General features: G+C 44.6%; 2 long non-coding RNA genes across 3 annotated transcripts; one reads left to right on the plus strand and one right to left on the minus strand.

The window, feature by feature from the left end:
- Window positions 1-12,187: 12,187 nt before the first annotated feature.
- LOC137860550 (uncharacterized) lies at window positions 12,188-15,039 on the minus strand. 2 transcript variants are annotated; one of them, XR_011098992.1, is made up of 4 exons: window positions 14,865-15,039; window positions 14,608-14,660; window positions 14,413-14,498; window positions 12,188-12,614 (listed from the first exon to the last, which is right to left on the minus strand). It is a non-coding gene; the product is annotated as an uncharacterized lncRNA (long non-coding RNA). The 2 variants fall into 2 exon arrangements; XR_011098991.1 differs by lacking the exon at window positions 14,413-14,498 and having other exon boundaries at window positions 14,865-15,030.
- A 65-nt stretch (window positions 15,040-15,104) lies between these two features.
- LOC137860549 (uncharacterized) lies at window positions 15,105-16,274 on the plus strand. Its single transcript, XR_011098990.1, has 2 exons — window positions 15,105-15,232; window positions 15,708-16,274. It is a non-coding gene; the product is annotated as an uncharacterized lncRNA (long non-coding RNA).
- The last annotated feature ends 2,013 nt before the right edge of the window (window positions 16,275-18,287 follow it).

Below are 18,287 nucleotides of genomic sequence, written 5' to 3' on the forward strand. Positions count from 1 at the left end.
GTAAATTAAAACAGGAAAAGAAGCATGACATGTTGGTCCCAGACCTACTATTGACTCCACTAAGAACAAGATCAGACTCATTATGTACCCAATTAACCAGACCTAGCAGTAGACATCCAGTGGGCACAGGATGGGCTCTGGTGCAGCACACGTTGCAGCCCACGAGGGCTTGCCAACATCAGCTTGGGGAAGGCTTACCCCAGGCTGGCTTTCACCTGTCATCTAGGCACAGGATTAACCTTAATCAGAGCTTGACGTGTATATCCTTTCAGCACAGGATTAATTTGACTACAGCTCACTCCAACACAACATATTGCAGAGTAAGTTAGACTCTTCCTGGCAGCCCAGCTTCCCTCACCTGCTGCTCCTGGACAAGAAACAACAACTGTGTGGCACCTCAGGGTGGGAACGGGGCAGCCGGTGCACTGGGCTTCTCTGTGGAGATGAAGCAGAGCCCAAGCTCACCCACCAGATTCCTCACCCAACTTTTGCTTTACGGTGAGCATGACCCAAGCCGCAGGTTGGGTGCATCGTGCTTGCTGCTTGCCAGGCACGTGCTGCTTCAGGAATGGGGGCAGTGGGACTGATTTACAATCACCTTTTCTACTCTTTACAGTGATGAAAAAAAAAAAAAAAAAAAAAAACAAAGAAAAAGGCAAACTGGGGGAATGGAGAGGCTGAAGGTCATTTGAGTAAGAAAGGAGAAAAGGAAGAAGAAAGGTGGATATACAGACCAGACAGACAACTAATACAGAAAAGTAAAAGTGGTCCTACACGGTCACTTTCAAAGTTAATCTTAGCAGTAAAATTTTGATAAAATTATTTTTAAGAGAAGAATTGCACCAAGTTCTTCTGCAAACCGGGAAAAGAATGAGAAGAAGGCGCTTGCCAGCAGTGTTAATCCCAAAATTGGGATTCAGGGCTACAGGCTATTGCCAACACCAGAGCTGGAAGAGTGGCTTATGATCATCCTCACTTTTTTGCTCAATTTTATTCATCTCTAACCAGCTCTGAAAGCTCAGGGAGCAGTAGAGTTATGTAACTGCGAAGGCAGTTTATAAGCAAATGCGTTTGAAACTCCTGAGGGGGAAAAAAGGGAACACACTGTGTACTGGCCTGATCTCACACTTTCTGAAGTCATTCTGTGTTTTTCCTCTGACTTTAATTAGCTCTGAATCAAAAAAGGAACACTGCAGAACAAACTCAGTATTTGGGGATTTAATTTATTCATAAAAATCTAAGTGATAAATATCCTAACAATTAATCTGAGTTGTATTAAGGCATACAGTGAAGTGGCTGATTGTTGAACGTCTCATATACCAGTATTATCAGCTCTATGTCTCTCTCGCAAGGTGATAAATGGAGGTACCAGAATTGGTGAGATATGATCACATTTTTATTTATTGTTTGGTACGATGCCCTGTCCTAGTCATGGAGCTGCAAGCAAATTGCAGTTTGCTTATCAGTGTCCCTGGCAAGGCTGCACTGTCGGGCTCTGCGCTCACCTGCCTTGTGCCGGTGGGGCGCTGGGGGTGCCCGTTCCCCCATGCCCCCCTGGCCCCAGTGGTGCTCCAACTCAGCAACTGCTCAAGAGCTGTGTTCTCACTGAGGCGGGAAGCAGATCTTTCTCATTATTTTCAGCAGACACTCCTGTGCTCTCAGTAGGGCTTGTTTCTGCCAGCTCATTTCTGAGATGGGTGGTTAGGAACTCAGAAAGCACTACCGTGGCTCTCATAAAGGAAAAGAAGGAAATGGCAGACAATGCTGGAAACTTTTTTTAAGAGAAAGCATCTGAAGATTAATGGAAGAGAAGGAAATTAGCAAGGACCTGACCCCTCATTGTGGTCCTGGGGGAGAACACCAGCTGCAGCAGTCATGACCTAACAGTGAATTTTATTAGAAATTTTATTCTCTGATGAAAAAGTTTTGGCAACATGCCAGTCGGCACTGACAGCCAGCCAGATGCGGTAAAGTCCAGCTTCATGTGGCAGACCTTGCAGCTCTGCGGAACTGAAGTCAGCACGTGCAGCCCGTGCACAGCACTGCGCCGCCGCTGCCTCCTCTTTGCGCCTGCAACCACCGCTTTGTACCCGTGGCGGCTCTTCTCACGTGCGGATACGTGCATACCACATCTGCACAGAAATGAATACAGCAGCCATTTCTTGCAAAAGCAATAAGGGAATGGAAAGCAGAGTATTAGATTATTTACACTGTCCTATATTTTAAAGTCAAAAAGACATCCCCAGCATGGTAGGGGAGAATAGAAATTTCTGAGGGATTCGAAGCACTAACAGAGATTGTAATGCTGATCAAGATGTACGAACTATGCTGATGAAAAATAAAAAAAAAAAATCTACTGGAGAAGCACAGTGTTCTACGCTTTTGGAACCTTGACACAAATAGGGTCTCCTTGGGCAGAAATGATTTCTATGCAAAATACAGTAAGTAAATAGTGTAACTTACCAGAAAAAAAAAAAAAAAAAAAAAAAAAAAAGTTCAGATACCCACAGAGGTATTTCTAAATATCAGGTCTAAATACCAGGTCTAAATCAGAGATACTGAAAATATTCAGGATTTAAATAAGCTAATGAAAGGCAATAAATTAATAAATAAATAAAATTGTGCGTGAATACTATTGTGCTAATAAAAGTATCACCAGGTAAATACATTCAGCTGAGACACTTGAAAGCTTCAAGGACAAGTTCAGGTTGATTTTATGGAGGTTTTGTTTGGAATTTAATCTCACTAATTATTTTAATAATTAAAAATGTTCTGCTAAAGCAGGTTGTAATTAGCTAATTATTTGCTCTGTTTATGTTTCCTGCTTACTTACACATTTTCATTATTCTGCTAATTTTGAATAGAAACTCTTCAAAACTGCTGGTGCTTCCATCTCAAGTTGTCTAACCGGGAGGAGCGGGGGCACATGGGCCCTCCTCCTCCTCCACTCCTGTGGGGCACCTGATTTAGGTGAGACTCAGAGCCAATGTCGGGAGCCAGGGAGCTTCTGTGGTACAGAAGTGGTACCACAGGAGGAGCATCAGGCCCAGCACATTATCCTCCCTGGCATCAGCTGCAGAAGCAGGAATCACCACCAGCCGTCCCCAGTGGCACAGATCGGGAGGGACTGGTGCCAGCCGTCTGGCCCCGGCTCTTTTGGATTGCTGTCTCAGGCATGACGCTGTGGTGGGGCCGCCCTGGCCCACAGGTTTTCCCCTAGGTGCCTTCTCTGTCCTGGGCTGAAGCCATTTGCTAACCGTGTGCCACTCCCTTCCAGTCCTGCAGAAAAGCTGCACTGGTGTTTGCTGCTCCATGCACATTGTAAGGACTTGTTTCCTCCCTCTCTGCCAGCATGTGGTGCGTTGCCGTGATAAAGGAGAGATGCAGAGAAATGCTGGCTATACCGCTTTTTTTCTTATCTATGCTCCTGCAGCACTTGTTGCTGCTGTGTCTGAGTGCAGGAGTGGGTGCATCACATGAAGCAAGTATTAAAAGTGGGAGCATGCATATCATACAGGAGCAGGCGTATCACATGCAGCAGGTGTATCGTGTGGAGCAGGAGTATCACACAGAGGATTGCACACAGCCACCCGCTGCTGACATGTCTCCTGCCCCAGTCTGGCTCCTGGCTCAGCAGTTTGGGGTTATGCTATAATCCATTCCGTGTGCAAAGCTGGTTAGAAAGAAGCTCATTGGGCCTTCTCCTTCCATCCTGCTTTAGGGTTCACATGGAGACTGAGGCATGGTGAAGTTACACTTCCCTGTCTGTGAGAAATTCCCAAGGAACCATCAGGTGAAACTGGGGATTGCACCTCAGGAGGTCTTCAGAATTCACCTATGAACTTTTTTAGTCTAAGACCAGAGAAAACATAAAAGTTGCATATGAATGAATTTCAGGAGAAAACAACATGAAATAATGAGGAGAAATGTATCCATATAGGGAAAGGTTTAGGACATTTATTACTAATATATAACAAAGACAGTTAAACATAGATAGATGACAGCTTTGATGAGCCTTTATTGCACAGTTCTTTGTGCCTCATTAACTATAGAGAATAAAAGAAGACTACAGGACTCAAAAGACAAATCTGCTCATAGTGCTGACGAGCGATGGACCTGGGGAGACAAAGGACGTGTTCCGTCACGTTTGAGTCACCACCGTTATAGCAAGATGGGTGCTGGCGATGCAGTGAGCACAGCGCAGGAGGAGGCTGACGGGAAGGAATTTCTGGGGTGTTGCCCAGGGCAAGTGAGCCCCGTCTGGTATCTGGCAAAGAGAGACATGGGACACCCCTTGTGCCAGGGAACACCCGGCTCGCTGTTACCGTTCCTTCATCTCCTGCACTTGCTGTGTATTCATCAGCGTCCCACACGTGGCTGGTGTGGCTGCAGGGCTGGGCCAGGTGGTGGCAGCGGGGCAGCACAGCGGGGGCAGCGCAGTGGGGTCTGGCACCCCCATCCTCTTCATGCATGCCCTGGCCTCAGGCACTCGTGGTGCTAGCGAATGCTTGCATGCAGATGCAATTTGAGTTCTAAAGGGGCACACTCTGGGCTGCTCGAAGAGGGTTGAACTGCTAAATGACCACGTGTCTGGAAAATTAGGTTCCTAAGGTGCTTAGCCACCCTCAAATCCTAGCCATTTAGGGACATACTGCCTGTAATATTTATGAGCAAAACTGTAAAGCAAGTCACTCGCAGGTTTAACAGGAAACCAACAAACAAATAAAAGAATAGCTAATGTCCATTGGGACAACTGGTACTTCACTTGCATTGCATTTCTTAACATCCCACCAATCTGTGTGTGCATCGTTACACATCTAAATATATTTGGAAATCCACTCCGGCTCTGCAGCTCCAGCTGGCTGCTGATTTCTGGCTTGGGTGCAGATGTACCAAGTACCCAGGGACAGCTCCATGGCCATGGTTTGGACCACTCCTTTCAGAGAGTGGCCGTGCAGGGTCTGACACTGTCTGACTTTGACAGTCACTGAAGTCTATCAGCTGCTTTCCACACATGAGTGAGTGGCTTCCTCACATGGATCTGGCATCGTCCATGCCCACAGCACAGCATTGCCTTCCCCACAAGAAACATCAGTGAGCAGAGCAGCTGATGTGCACAGCACTCCCTAGAGAGCCCAAATCTGGGAAAAAGCAAAGTGACTTGATGAGCTACAAGAGACATGAGTAATAAATTCAGAAGGGGAAGAGAGAGTCTTATGACAGGTACAGGAGACTGTAATTGGTGCTAAATGCATGACTGAAACCTTGCAGCTATTTAGAAGCAAAACACTAGCTCAGCTCTGTCCTCTTACAGCTAATTTTGAGGACACATTGTGTAGAAAAATGTGCCACTGGTTCATAGTTGAACTTCAGTGGAGTGGTGTCAATATTTCACCAGAGAAAAGAAGCCTCCCTGGAGCTCTGCTGCTGTGAAGGGCTGCAGCAGCACATCCTCTGCACCTGGCTGCACTGAGCCAGGTCTTCAGCACCACGCTGGGCTTGTCCAGGCTCAGCTGTCACAGGCAGTAATGGCCTGGCAATGGAGAGACGCTATTTGGGATGAAATGGAAGTGTTCTGGGAAACCCTGGAGTCAGCAGTGAGATGAAGCCAGCATGGTCAATCCTTGCCCCTTGCAGCAGGCGGAGAAGGGCTGGTGGGCAAAGTCCAGGCGGGGGCAGCTGCAGCTCGGCTGGGCCTTGGGATGGGGCCTCAGGACAGGGTGCCAGGATGGGGCCTCAGGACGGGGCCTTAGGACAGGCGCTGCCTGGCGCTGGGAAGCACAAGGCCTGTCACAGGGCTGCCCCGGTGCTGCGCTTGGTTCCTCCGTGGTGTCGGGTCTGGGCTTTCCCCGGGTGCTGGAGCTAGCATGCTGCTTGCCAACTCACCAGGGCAGCCCCAAGGCTCCATGTCATTAAAGCCTTGCATGGTTAAAGTAGCAGCAGCACCCCCCACCCCCCCATAGGTTTTGCTTAACCCCATGCATGTTTTGAATGCTTTTTCATTTCCCCTTTTTTCCCGCCGAGTTTATCATTTCCCTACCGATTCTATCACTTGCCCTAATCCGAATCACCTGTCCAAAAGGGTTTGGGCTGCATGTATGACACCTTCCTCCTGACGTTACTGCGCCAACTCCCACCTCAGCATATGCTAAACACTGCTGTGCAGGCCCCTGGTACCTCTTTTCCCTCAAGGTACAGAATTATCTCCTCCAATTATTTTCTTTTTTATGAAGAGAGTTGCAATAACAATGCTTCTGTGAATTGCTTTTGCAGATAAATATACCAGGCCCTGTTCCTGAAGCAAGGAAATAATTGTACACACCTAAATAGGTGCTTTCCCCTTTATCTCTGATGTTTGCTTTCTTCTGTCAGCTATCTGATGGGTTTTCTACCACTCATTTCTTGTTCCTTCTCCTCATTCTGCTATCCTAGTTTATTTTGCTCATTCTGATAATCCAGTGAAGTCCTCACTGCAAAGGAGGGAAGAAAAGAACTTTTGATTTTCCATAAACTACTTGTGGACTCTAAAACCATGAAGATAATTCTGCTCAGTATGACTCTGCTTTTATTCTCCAAGCAGCAGGATAAGGATCAGCCTCCCAAAACACAGAGCTCTTTCAGGAGGACAGGTAATGCATCGTCTGATGGCTGCTGGGTGGAGGATAGATTCACTTCAACAGGAAAATTCAGAAAACAAATTCATCAAGCAATTTGGGGTACCCTACCAATTATGAACTGAGCACATCCCCTTTGTAAGACACATACTAGACATCATCTGTGGTGAATGCATTATTCTGTACAAAGCTGAACCCAGGCCAGACTTTATGTTTCTGCCACAAACTGTAGGAGGAAATCTTCTCCTGAGGTTTACTCCAGATGAATTTTCAGCACACTGCTAGGGAACTGTGGGGAGGGTCAGTTATTAGATGCTGAGCAGCCCAGGGTGCCTGGCCTGGTAGCCTACATGTGCCCAGAGGTTGAGGGAGGAGAGGGAGGACAGCTTGTTTTAGAGGCTGTGGCAGAAATGTTCAATTCTAAAAAAAGAAAAAAAAAAAGGTCAGAGTCCCCAGCTCTGCTGTATTTGCAGAGTGCTGCAGCTGCAATGCTGCTGGGGCTTGCCACCTCCCACCTGCTCAGTGACATGGTGCCGTCACCAGCCTCTACCAGTAATCACATTAATCACTGTGAAATGCATTCTCAGGAGAAACCCTAAACACCGTCACACAGGAGAGTTCTGTGTATTTATTCATGAAGGGCATTTCAGTCATACCTGTACCCACTCATTCTAGACAAAAGTTTCTTTTAATTTCCTGTCTCACAAACAAGTAGTCAGTATACTGGTCTCTATATTAAAGCAGAATAGCCTCATTTTATTTGTCCAGTATTTTTTCTGGAACACGATTAAAGGAGAGAAGAAATGTGGGAACCAAAATCTCTGCTGAGTTCATAAAAAAGACAGAATGAAGATGTAGAGCATCTCTGGTCAGGAAGCTGTTCTCTGTCATCTAGTCATTGATATGCTGCAAGCATATGTTACATCATGTGGAGTACACCCACCCTTTTGCTGCTTAAAATATGTATGGATATAGATGTATAGATAAAATTCACTGTAAGTTGGAGAAGATGGTTCAGGCTGGAAAAGCCTGAGCGCTCATTAAAGAAAAAAAATAATGCCAGCTATATTCTTTTCCTCTAAGGGATGCCATTCAGCTAACACTGGTGTGGACCAAACACACTTCATACGCATTTCACAAAAATATCAAATTGCTGCTTTGTCTGTATTCGGGTTTATCTAGGTGGTGTAACTACATTACAGTGTTCTTGCCTCTCTGTCTGAGCAGAGGAGCATCGTTAGCATTCACCCTTTCTCCTGCTAAAGGAGCAGTTGACGTGCTGGCTACAAAACGATACTGTAATTCAATTGCTGGCACATTAGGTTTTTTAACATTAAGACTTGCACTATAAATTCCAATTCTGTATTCTGTCAGTAACTAACAAATGCCGAATTATCTCCTTCCTTAGACATACACCATTGGAATCCATTTAAAGTGCCTAATGATGTATTAATAAAGCATGATTTTCCAGCAGAGTTTCTGAACTCCAGCCACTGGCGCCAGGACCAGTGCTGCCAATCAAATTAGAGTGTCATCACTCCTCAGTAAATAAAGGTTAATTGGATGTACAGTATGACAGGATAGGGAACGTCAGACATATCAATGGCAGGTTTGTTCTTACTTGAAAGTCTGATATTACATCCCAACTGGCTCGCATGCTTGCCCTGATGCTGCTGGCAGCTTCTGCGCCTCTTATTTTGGACATGGCCAGTTAAGCATATTCTTCACATACACTGAGAATCTTTGAAAAAGTTCACAGACAAAATATTTAATAGCTTTAGCACACTGGTGACCTGCTGATTCCTACAGAGGGCGGGGATCTGAAGGAGTTCTCATCTTTAATGATTTCTCCATAAGCCCTCTACAGAAAGACCTTTGAGGGCTGGTGAGGTGCACGAGGAGGTGTCGGCTGCACTTCAGGGGGTGATGGCACAGCTCCTCGGTCTGACGGCTGTACCTCGGCCGGACAGCCCCGCATCCTGCCTCTGTGACTGCCTCGTGCTGGGGGAGCGGTGGGAGCTTCCCAGGGTTATCCTTGCCATGGCGTTCCCAGGGACACCCCCGCAGCAGCCCCTGTGCTCGCGGGTCCCCTTACATGCTGGTCAGGGGGCGGTGTGTGTGTGTGTGTGTGTGTGTGTGTGTGTGTGTGTGTGTGTATGTGTGTGTGTGCGTGTGTGTGTGTGTGTGTGTGTGTGTGAGCAGTTAAAGGCAGCCCTGGTGCTCAGGGAGGCCACTGGGTCAGGGCCCCCCAGTGCCCCCCGCAGCATCCCGTGCCCTGCCAGCGTGGCAGGGCCGACGTGAGACTCTTTGGGTGGCTCTCCAGGGAGTCGGTTAGAACACAAGTAAGTAGCCGAATAAACACAAAGCTGTATTTGCATTAAATAATGTGCAGTTTAGCATGAGCTGGAACTTCATCCCAACACATCAGGGATTTCATTATACAAAAAGTCCGTCCTGTTTTTCAAAATCCATTAATGTATCTTAAGTGTCTCTTCTCCTTCAGAGACTCTCATTCAGACTCCCAGCTTTTGTTTAGTCTTTCGTTGCTAATTAACCCTCCTGAGCTATTTGCTCCCCGTTCTGCTCTGGAGGCCTGACCTTTCATTGAAGACATCTGATATTTTCAAGCTTTGATTAAAATATTTCCATTAAGTGCTTTTTCAATGAACAAAGGGCTTTTGACATGAACAAAAATGTAATATCTGAAATATTTGGCTTTGCTAAACTGTATCAATTTTACACAAAATTGCATTAATTGTACAGGCAAAAAATATCTTCAGTGAAAAACAAAAAAAAGTAACTCTGAAATGGAAAGCATTTTAGGTTTTTGCTTCTAATTTATAAATATGTTCTTTTGAAATCATGGAATGGTTGAGCTTGGAGGCACCTCTGGGTCCATCTGCTCCAACCCCTTCTCAGGCAGGGCCACCCATAGGGGAGGTCCAGGACCACATCCAGGAGGCTTTTGAAGATCTCCAAGGAAATAGGGTGTCCAGAGAGGTTGTGGAGCCTGTCCCAGTGCTCCATCACCTGCACAATAAAGAAGTGCTTACTGGTGTTCAAATCTAGCAGCAATAACTGCAATTTAGAAGACACAACCAGTTTTAAACTACCCATGAAAAAATATTGTTTTTTAGGATCATTACGTTTTGGTCAGGCATTTGAAAGGAATCACTACAGAAACAGATACTTAGGTGGCAAGGTCAAGGTAATTTGCCTCAGAAGGCTCTGTCTCCTTCCAAGGAAGCCACGTGGATTTTTGCCTTTAACTCTGGGTCTTTGGTACGCAAACACCACACTGGTGGAGCTGACCCTTCAAGACTGCACATCGTGAACCACAATGGGTTAATCACAACTTCAGCAGACCTTTTCTGTTCTGCTTTCAAATGTGCATACACTGGGCTGCTCTACAAATCTAACAAGCTAATTTGCAATAAAAGTAAGCCCTTGAAAAATGATTGGTTGGCACTAAAATGTTTCCAGCTTTATAGTATCATAGCATGATATCATTAACCAAAATGAGCAAAAGTCTGGGAACAGAACAAAAATAAAGGGACGACTCCAGTAACAATGGAAAAAGGGACAATGAAGGCACTGTCTACTGGTTTGTAATACAATGCTGACACGCACTGCTATTGCGTGTTAATGCTGTACCATCAGTGCATCTCATTGTCAGCGCTTGTATTGTGACAAACACAATGCTCATCAATCAGCAGATTCGTGGGCATTGGAGAGAACTCATGAGTCTCCCATCCATTTTTAATGGGAGATGTAATTTGTTCCACGTTTTCTGTTTCACTGATATATAAAGCACACAAAGATAATGTAAATTGAAAGCAACAGTTCTAGGCTGAATTCAGGTCAGCTAAGTGAAACAAACCTGCCTGGGAAGCCTCCAGTTGAGTTTCTTGGTTTCTATAGAAATCAGGTATCACACGAAGGCACGAGGTCAGCACATAATCCCCAGTCATGCATTTTAGTTTAGTTTACCATATTTCAAAGGATTTTCAGGTCACCTGTTATGTTTTTCCTTACGTTTCAGTGGGAGTGATGTACCAGGGTGCGAGCGACGGAATCACAATGTTGTCACGTCAGCGTGTTAGCTGGCTGCCTGCGGTACGTAGTTCACCAAAAGCTTCCTCTTTTCATCATCCTTTCAATTCCCCATTTTTGAGGTTTCCCCATCCCCAGTCACGCCCGTTTGTTTATGGGATGTGGCTGTGCTTCACCTGGGCTGATGTGTGAGCCCTGCCTGGTCAAACTGACTTTCTGCTGTCACCTCCTGTTTCTCCTCTCTGCTTATGTTCCTTCCTTCTACACACACCCCTCTTGCTATGTCAGGGCTATTTCTGCTCCTCCCACCACCCCGGAGCTGCCCCCGCTGTCCCACAGCTCAATGTCTGCAGGGATGGCAGAGCACAGCAGTTTTCTTCCTTTCTCTTACCCTGCACTTTCCACCCTGTTTCTGTGTTGAGCAGCACCTTTCTGATGAATTCTTAGATATTTAGAAGTATGAACAAAATCTGAATTTCAGCTGCTCCTTGGGAACAGCAGAAGAGCCCACATGTGTCGGGGATTTAAGGCCCCTCAGCGAGAAAAAGGCTCGCTCAGAGAATGTGAATTTCTCAGCGTCTGCAGAGAGGGAAGGTCTTCAGCAGCAAAGGCAATGCACTAACCTGGCACCTTTGGCAGTCCATTAGGCTGCCCTAAAATTAATGGCTTTATTTTTCACCTTACTTACAGAAACACCGTGGCTTTTTAAGTGCTTGTACTAATAGTAACAATGGCCATTTCCTTGTGGGCCAAGCTACAAAAGATTACTACAAAATGCACCCTGCTTCTGTATGTAACTGCATTTTTGTTCTTTCTCATGCTTTAAAATATGTATTTTTCATTTAATACGTTGCTGAAAGCACCTTCAGGCATGAACCTCTTCCTGCAGTATTTCCACAGCCAAACCGTAATTGTTTCAAAAATCTGTCACAACACACTGGCCTCCATCAGGAAAGAGAGACACGCATGGTCACCATAGAGGGCATCCTCAGTGCCAGGCAGGGGAATGCTCTGCTTCAGCAGAAGCAATAGGGCTTTCTGCCCCTGTTTATCATATCCCATCTCCAATTTATTTCTTGGTTTTCTCTTATTCCTTTGCTACCTCTTCCACAGTAAGGCTGGATTTTTAGGAATGTTGCTTGCTCTCCTCCACACTCCCCATGTCTCTGAACAAAAAGTTTGTGATGGAGCTAACAGGAACCTGCAGCCACCTACCCCAGGACTCGGTTAATTCTGATACATGAGTTTTCTGGTGTGGCATGAACTGCTTCCAAGGACTCCTGAGCATCCCATGTCCTCCAGATGGGTGCAGGTATAAGAGCAATTGGTAAAGGAAACCAGTATTTGTGTGTGCAGTTTTAACTTGGAAAGTTAATGGAAAAGTAGCTCTCTGATCAATTAAATCAGATGATGTCCAGTCTCTCTTGAAACAGATGAGAAAGTAACATCCCTAAATGTAGGCATTTGTGTTGTTGCCAGATTGGATTATGGGTTTAAGACACTGCTCATTTTCTTGATGAAAGAAGCAGTAAACAGCAGAATATAACACACAAAAAAAAAAAAATGGACAAACTTGGCTCCATTTTCCTTGTTATCCCACCACTTTTAATGCAAATTTTCTTAGCATATATCAACATGATCAAGACAGAATTTGTGTCTCCCCAAATATTTGTGCAACACCACCCTGACCTTTCCGTTAACCAGCATAGCCCTTCTCATTTGAGTGAGTAACATCTTCAGCAGCAACACCACTGCACAGCAGCTGCAGGAAGCACCGACCTCCATCATTTAGGAAGATTCAGTCAGAATTGATGAGTATTTACCTCTCCTGCCCAGGCCCACCAAGGCAGATGCAGCACCGCGTGGGGCAGACCCTGGGGGCTGGCTGCTGCTGCCCGCCACATGCCCGCAGCTGCACTGCAACGCATCTGCTCACTTTTGGGGGACCTAGTGATAGCAAGAAACATGTTAAATGCTCCAGCCATTCTGAAAATGAAAAAAGGAGATAAGAAGAGTCAAGTACAGTGGAGATGATTTCCCCTCCTACCACAGACTCTTTGGAAGCTGAAAAATTGACTTCTATTTCATCCATTTTAATGTTGAAGGGTAGGCTAGCCATGGCTTGACATTAAGATTGTGGGTGCTTTGTCATGCCAACACTGCAGCTTCAGAATATACAATGGAAAAAGTTATATTGATGCAAGATTCTGCATGAGATTTCAATGACAAATCTCACAGCCTTCAGACCAAAGGTCCAGTGCTGCCTGTCCTCACTTCCCCATGCACACACACTAAAGCAGGGCTATAATATCAAAAAGATACTCTGGTGTGTGCAGTTAATTCCAAAGAAAGCTGTTTTTAAAACACAGTTTTGTCCTTTGTTCAGCTTATTTTTCAATTCTCTTTAGAGTCTCCAAGGGAAAGGAAAGTGTTTGTTTCTATTTCAGTGGTTTTAAAGGTAGGTCTGTGCTTCAGTGCTGAGACCCCACCCAAAATCACTCAATTTCCAAACTCCTAAACCTATGTTCCACTTTGGGCTGTTGCCAAGTTATCTAACCCGAGATAATTTACCATTCTCGAAGCCAGAGCACTGCTTGCTGGGCTGCACCACAATGCTCAGCACCATGGGGCTTTCGATCAGGTCTCCCAGTACACCCTTGTCCATGCACATTTATGTGGGTATTCTAGGCATGCCATGAGGCCTGAAGTAATTTCCATCACTGCCAAGCCCAGAAAAGAGCCAGGATCCTGGTAGGAACATGTCTGGCTGGAAATGAAGACAAGTTGCCTCCATTTCTCATTCTGAGATAAATGGCTGAGGGGAAGAGTATCCAAGTAATGTAAACCTGGCAGAAATTTGTCTTTTTTTGGTTCTCCAGCTTTCCCATAAAAAGAGTCAGTTATTGTTTAGCTGCAAAATACGCTGTGCTTTTTCAGCCCATGCTCGAGCACAAGGCAGGGTCAAGGTTGGCTTGATCTCAGAATTAACATGCGAATGATCTTCTCTTGGAACCACCCTTCTGTCTCTGTCACTTATTCTTAGCATTCTTCTCAGAAGTGCATTTCAGTATATTATTACCTCACTATGTGTTTTCTGCTCTTCCCTATGTTAAATTTACTTATCTAGCATTCCCAAATTGATAGGATTTCCATAACATATTTCAAAAACTATGTTTTAATTTAAAGCATGTGGTTTTAGTTATAATATGTGTAGATGCCTATTCTTTCAGCATGTGGTAGCACAAGAGACAGATAAAGAGGTGAAATTATTTGTGTGTGGGTTTTTTTTTTTGTTGTTTTGTTTTGTTACATTGAAGTCATATTATTCCAGGGAAAATAAAACACAGTCAACAGAATGTCATCTACTCTTTAAACATCATTTCATGATCATAATGATATCATTACAAATGTGCTTCAAATGTATGTGTAACAGCTTAGGGATTGCCATCCATAACAAATTCCTATCTGGGACTTGTTTAAATATAACAATCTGCCTTCCCAGATCATATTATACCAGTGAATACACACTACTCCTTGGAATTAGATTTCTATAAGGAAAGATTAGCCTTGTATAACATAATGTTGCATTTTATTGTTCTCAACTATACTAAATGTAAATCATGTCTCAGTTACTATAATATTTCAAAGAGAAAATGCAAAAGGAAAGATATAAATATGAAAAAGAAAGATAGGATATATAGGAACACGGTGCTTTTGAAACTTGGCTTGAAAGTAAAATACATACCTTTTTTACAATGCTCTGATACTATTCAGTTACCCAATGAATTTCTGTGAAATAATATCATATCTGCACCTTCATGAACAGCACAGCTGGAGGAGAATGTGAATGAGACAACACTGTCAGCAAAGCCCCTTCGAAAGAGGTGCTGCCTGTTCCAGTTGTGCATTCATATAGCAATTAAGAAATCTAGAAGCTTACCTAAGTTTGCTTAGGTGAAAGAACTGAAGAAAGTGGTCCTAAAATACCAACATCTGGAAAACAAGTAATGCAACTCCATGTTTAAGTATTGCTTTAATAAAAATAAATAAATAAATAAATAAATAATAATAAAAATTAATAATAAAAAGATTGCAAGCTTTTTAGCTGCAGTGTGTAGGCAAGCCCTTGCAAATAAAGAATGCTTCCTCTAAACCACGAATATATTTGCATCATGAAGACAGAGACACTGCACTTACCCTTGCACAGCTAAGGAGCAGTTAGCTTGGAAAAGCTCCTTGTGGCCCAGGGGAACATCACCCACCCAGGAAGGAAGGCAATAGCAGCCCGCTGGCCACAGAGGGGAACAAGATGTAGGGAGGCTCACAGCTGCTCTCCTGAGAGCAAGGATCTGCAAGGCAGCCTGGCTTCAACCAGCTGGAGAAAATCAACTGCTTTCCCCCAAGAGGCTATGAATGGGTCCGGCTGAGGAGGTGCATGTGCTATGGGAGCAGGCAGGATGGCCTGGGGGAAGAGGTGGGGTGTTTGTATGGTGGTGTGGTGAACCTCAGCACAAGCAGCATGTGGAGGATGTGGGGCTGTAGCTGCCTGGCAGGCACCAAAGGAGGTGAGCGTGAACTGGTGAAGGCTTCACTCAGGTTTCTTAACGGGTCCTGTCCAGCTATGCTGTGTTTTTCTCCACAGAGGTCTTCTTTGGGATTAAACTTAAACTGTGTCATTCTGTAGCTACAGGTCAAGCTTGACTTAATGTCATTCTTGGAGTATGTTTGGACCTAAAAATGAAATACTCTGGAGACACTTTAAATTTGGCCTGTAGGGTTTTTGCTGTATTCTTCAGCAAAAAGTACTTCAGCTGCATATCCTAAGTAGACCTATTGTATGCTGCATTTTGTGCAGTGACCTGTGTTGCACTAGCAAAGCTATCAGCTAGAGCTTCATAGGAATTATCTCCAGCAAGTTCTGTAAGAGTACATCTGGTGACGTTCCCAGTACGGGAAGGGGAAGAGAGGAAGACGAGGTCCCTGCAGTGAGTGCTATATTGTCAAGAGCTGCAGAATACTGACTTCTTGCCTTGTCTGCAGTGGTGTGGAAGTGGCTGACCCATCCTCCCAGGCCACGTGAAGGACCCATAGTGGAGATGTTTTTCCCTGCCTCCTTTCCAGCAGTGCCCTGCGCAGCCTGGCCCCTCGTTAGCAGGAGGGGGCTCCTGCAGAAGGCTTTCCTCCTGGCACGATCCGTGCAGCTCCATCGCAGTGCTGCTCCTCCAAGCTGTGCAGCTCACTCCCACACTTGCTTTGTGGAGCATGCAGTTTCCCTGCTTCCAAGAAGTAGTAATACAAAATAAGAGTACAAAGGTCTGGAGAGGGTCAATGGGGCTGTAGAAGGAGTCTTACAGCAAGAATAAAGACAGCTCTAGCTCTTACTCTGATGAAAGGCCAAATCCTGCTTTTTTTCTTATAACACAAATTAATCCCTGGTGATGTACAACTTGGGTTAGTAAGAGCACTAACCAATTCTCCTGTGTATCAAGCAAATCAGCCCTTCCTGCTTTAAACAGCAGTTTGTACAGATGTGTAAATAGAAAATGTTGTTTTGCTTCTCAGGGGATCTATTGTTTGGTGGAACAATAATAATAGTTTCCAAATGTATTTCAGCATTAAAGCATGTGTATTCCTGTGAAGATCGGCTTTGCTTACAGGAACACAAAACCTCGCAGTAATTACCAGGAAAAGCTGACTCACTCTAAGACTTTTCCATAAGAGCCAAGATGGAGCTCCAGAAATCTCAGGCTGAGAAACCAGCTTTGATGCTGCAACCTCATTCCTTATGGGGATTTCTAGTTTCCTAAATTCATCTTATTATCGCCACATTATCCTTCAATATTTCATGGCATGCACTGAGTATTCACATGTGTTATGCCAAGAGGAGTGCATGCTTGGTCTTGTTGTTAGAGGCGTCATGCACAAATGTTTCTGTGCATCCAGGAGACCATGAGATGTAGAGTTGGCTTTCTTATAACTTGAAACAAAAGCATGGGATGGTACACCCCTGTTTGCAGATAAAAGCTTCCTGACCAGATGGTAGAGCAATAGGAAAGGTTTTGGGCAACCGCCACTCCCCTCTCAGCTGGGGGGACAACAGAAGGTGGGCGTCCGCAGTGCAAAGCCTGCACGGGACCCCGGGGTGGTAATAAATTAGAGAGGAGAGCTGAAGCAACACCACGAATGAGAATTTAATTACACACTTCTTGTGTTTCCTGAGACTGGTATATGCTGGCATGGAGTATTTTCTGAAGGAAATGAGAAGCTGGTAACTGGTGAGATATAGCTGTAAAAATCTGCACGTAATGAGTCCTGTACTGAATGAACTGCTCCATTAATAGAAATTGTCTGAACCTACATTTTTGAAATTTGTGTATCTTGAGCATTTGCTCAGTGATAATTTATCACTTGAGGAACACAGCACAGAGTAAGTGTGGTCAGACTGTGACCACCTTCTCCTTCTGCTGATTAATAGAAGATGAGCTTGGCAGGAGGTGATCAAGAGTAGTCAGTCCAGGTATTCAGGAGGACATTAGGAGTTCTGTGGGTGCTTGACCTCCACGAAGTTACAACAGATGGAGGTGACTGCATGTTTAGTCTTTGAGTGCTGCAGACACACAAGCCACAGTCCTTAATTACCAGCCCACTCCAGGACGTGTGCAGAGAGGTGGAGGTGAAACTTGTGTCAAATGTTCAACAAGAAACAGCAGGGTTTTCAGAGTGTTTTGCAAATCTTTGCAACATATTTGTGTTTTCTGGCTTTCTGAAAGACTGGGAGCAGAAGAACTGATAGAAATAGCTTGCTGAAGCTAAGAAGTACTGCAGGCTTTAAAAAAGCAAACCATCAACAACTCCTGCCAGTTGTGGTGGTTTCACACTGGTAGATAGCTAAGCACCCCAGCCACCAAAACCTTGCCATGTAAGCCTAACACATCTTTAGACAGACTAAAGATAACATGCAGTACTGGATATATCTCAATACTTGTTAACTCATGAGTCCATTGGTACACTTAAGAGAAAGACAGCCTTCTAACATTTATTTATTTAGTTTCTGTTAATATTCTCACAGGCTTTACAAATCCTAGGGCAATCCTTTAAAGTTGGCTAAGCGTTTAAAGCTATCTCTAAAATTCTGTTCTTTTTAAAGAGTAAAACAAGTCAGAACTTCTGTTCATGATGCGAAGGAAACTTCACTGAGAAAATGTGTAGGAGGCTTTTTATAATACACCTAATAAAAATATTGCTATAAAAAATCAATGAGATGAATAAATGTAAACTTCAATCTAAAGTTGTGGAACTATTTTTACATCAACTTTTGAAGGTGGTCTAAGTATATTCTAGTGTGCTAATGCTTTTCTATGTCCACAATGCCTATCCACGCTTGGCTGATACAAGAAGCAAGCCAGTTGCAGGAATCGAGTAACAGCTGTTGTCAGGGGAAAACAGACACACACAATTCTGAGCTGCTAATGTAATGTGAAAAAGAAATGGGTTGCAAACAGTGCTGTTGTGATACCAGCCACATGAAACTCTGCATGATAGTCTGCAGAATGGAGTACATCTCCCATCCCAAGGGGAGCACAGGGGCTGAAAGGCAAAACAGCCCAAACATCAGCAGCG

This window comes from Anas acuta, chromosome 8, assembly GCF_963932015.1.
Source record: "Anas acuta chromosome 8, bAnaAcu1.1, whole genome shotgun sequence".
Lineage (NCBI taxonomy): Eukaryota > Metazoa > Chordata > Aves > Anseriformes > Anatidae > Anas > Anas acuta.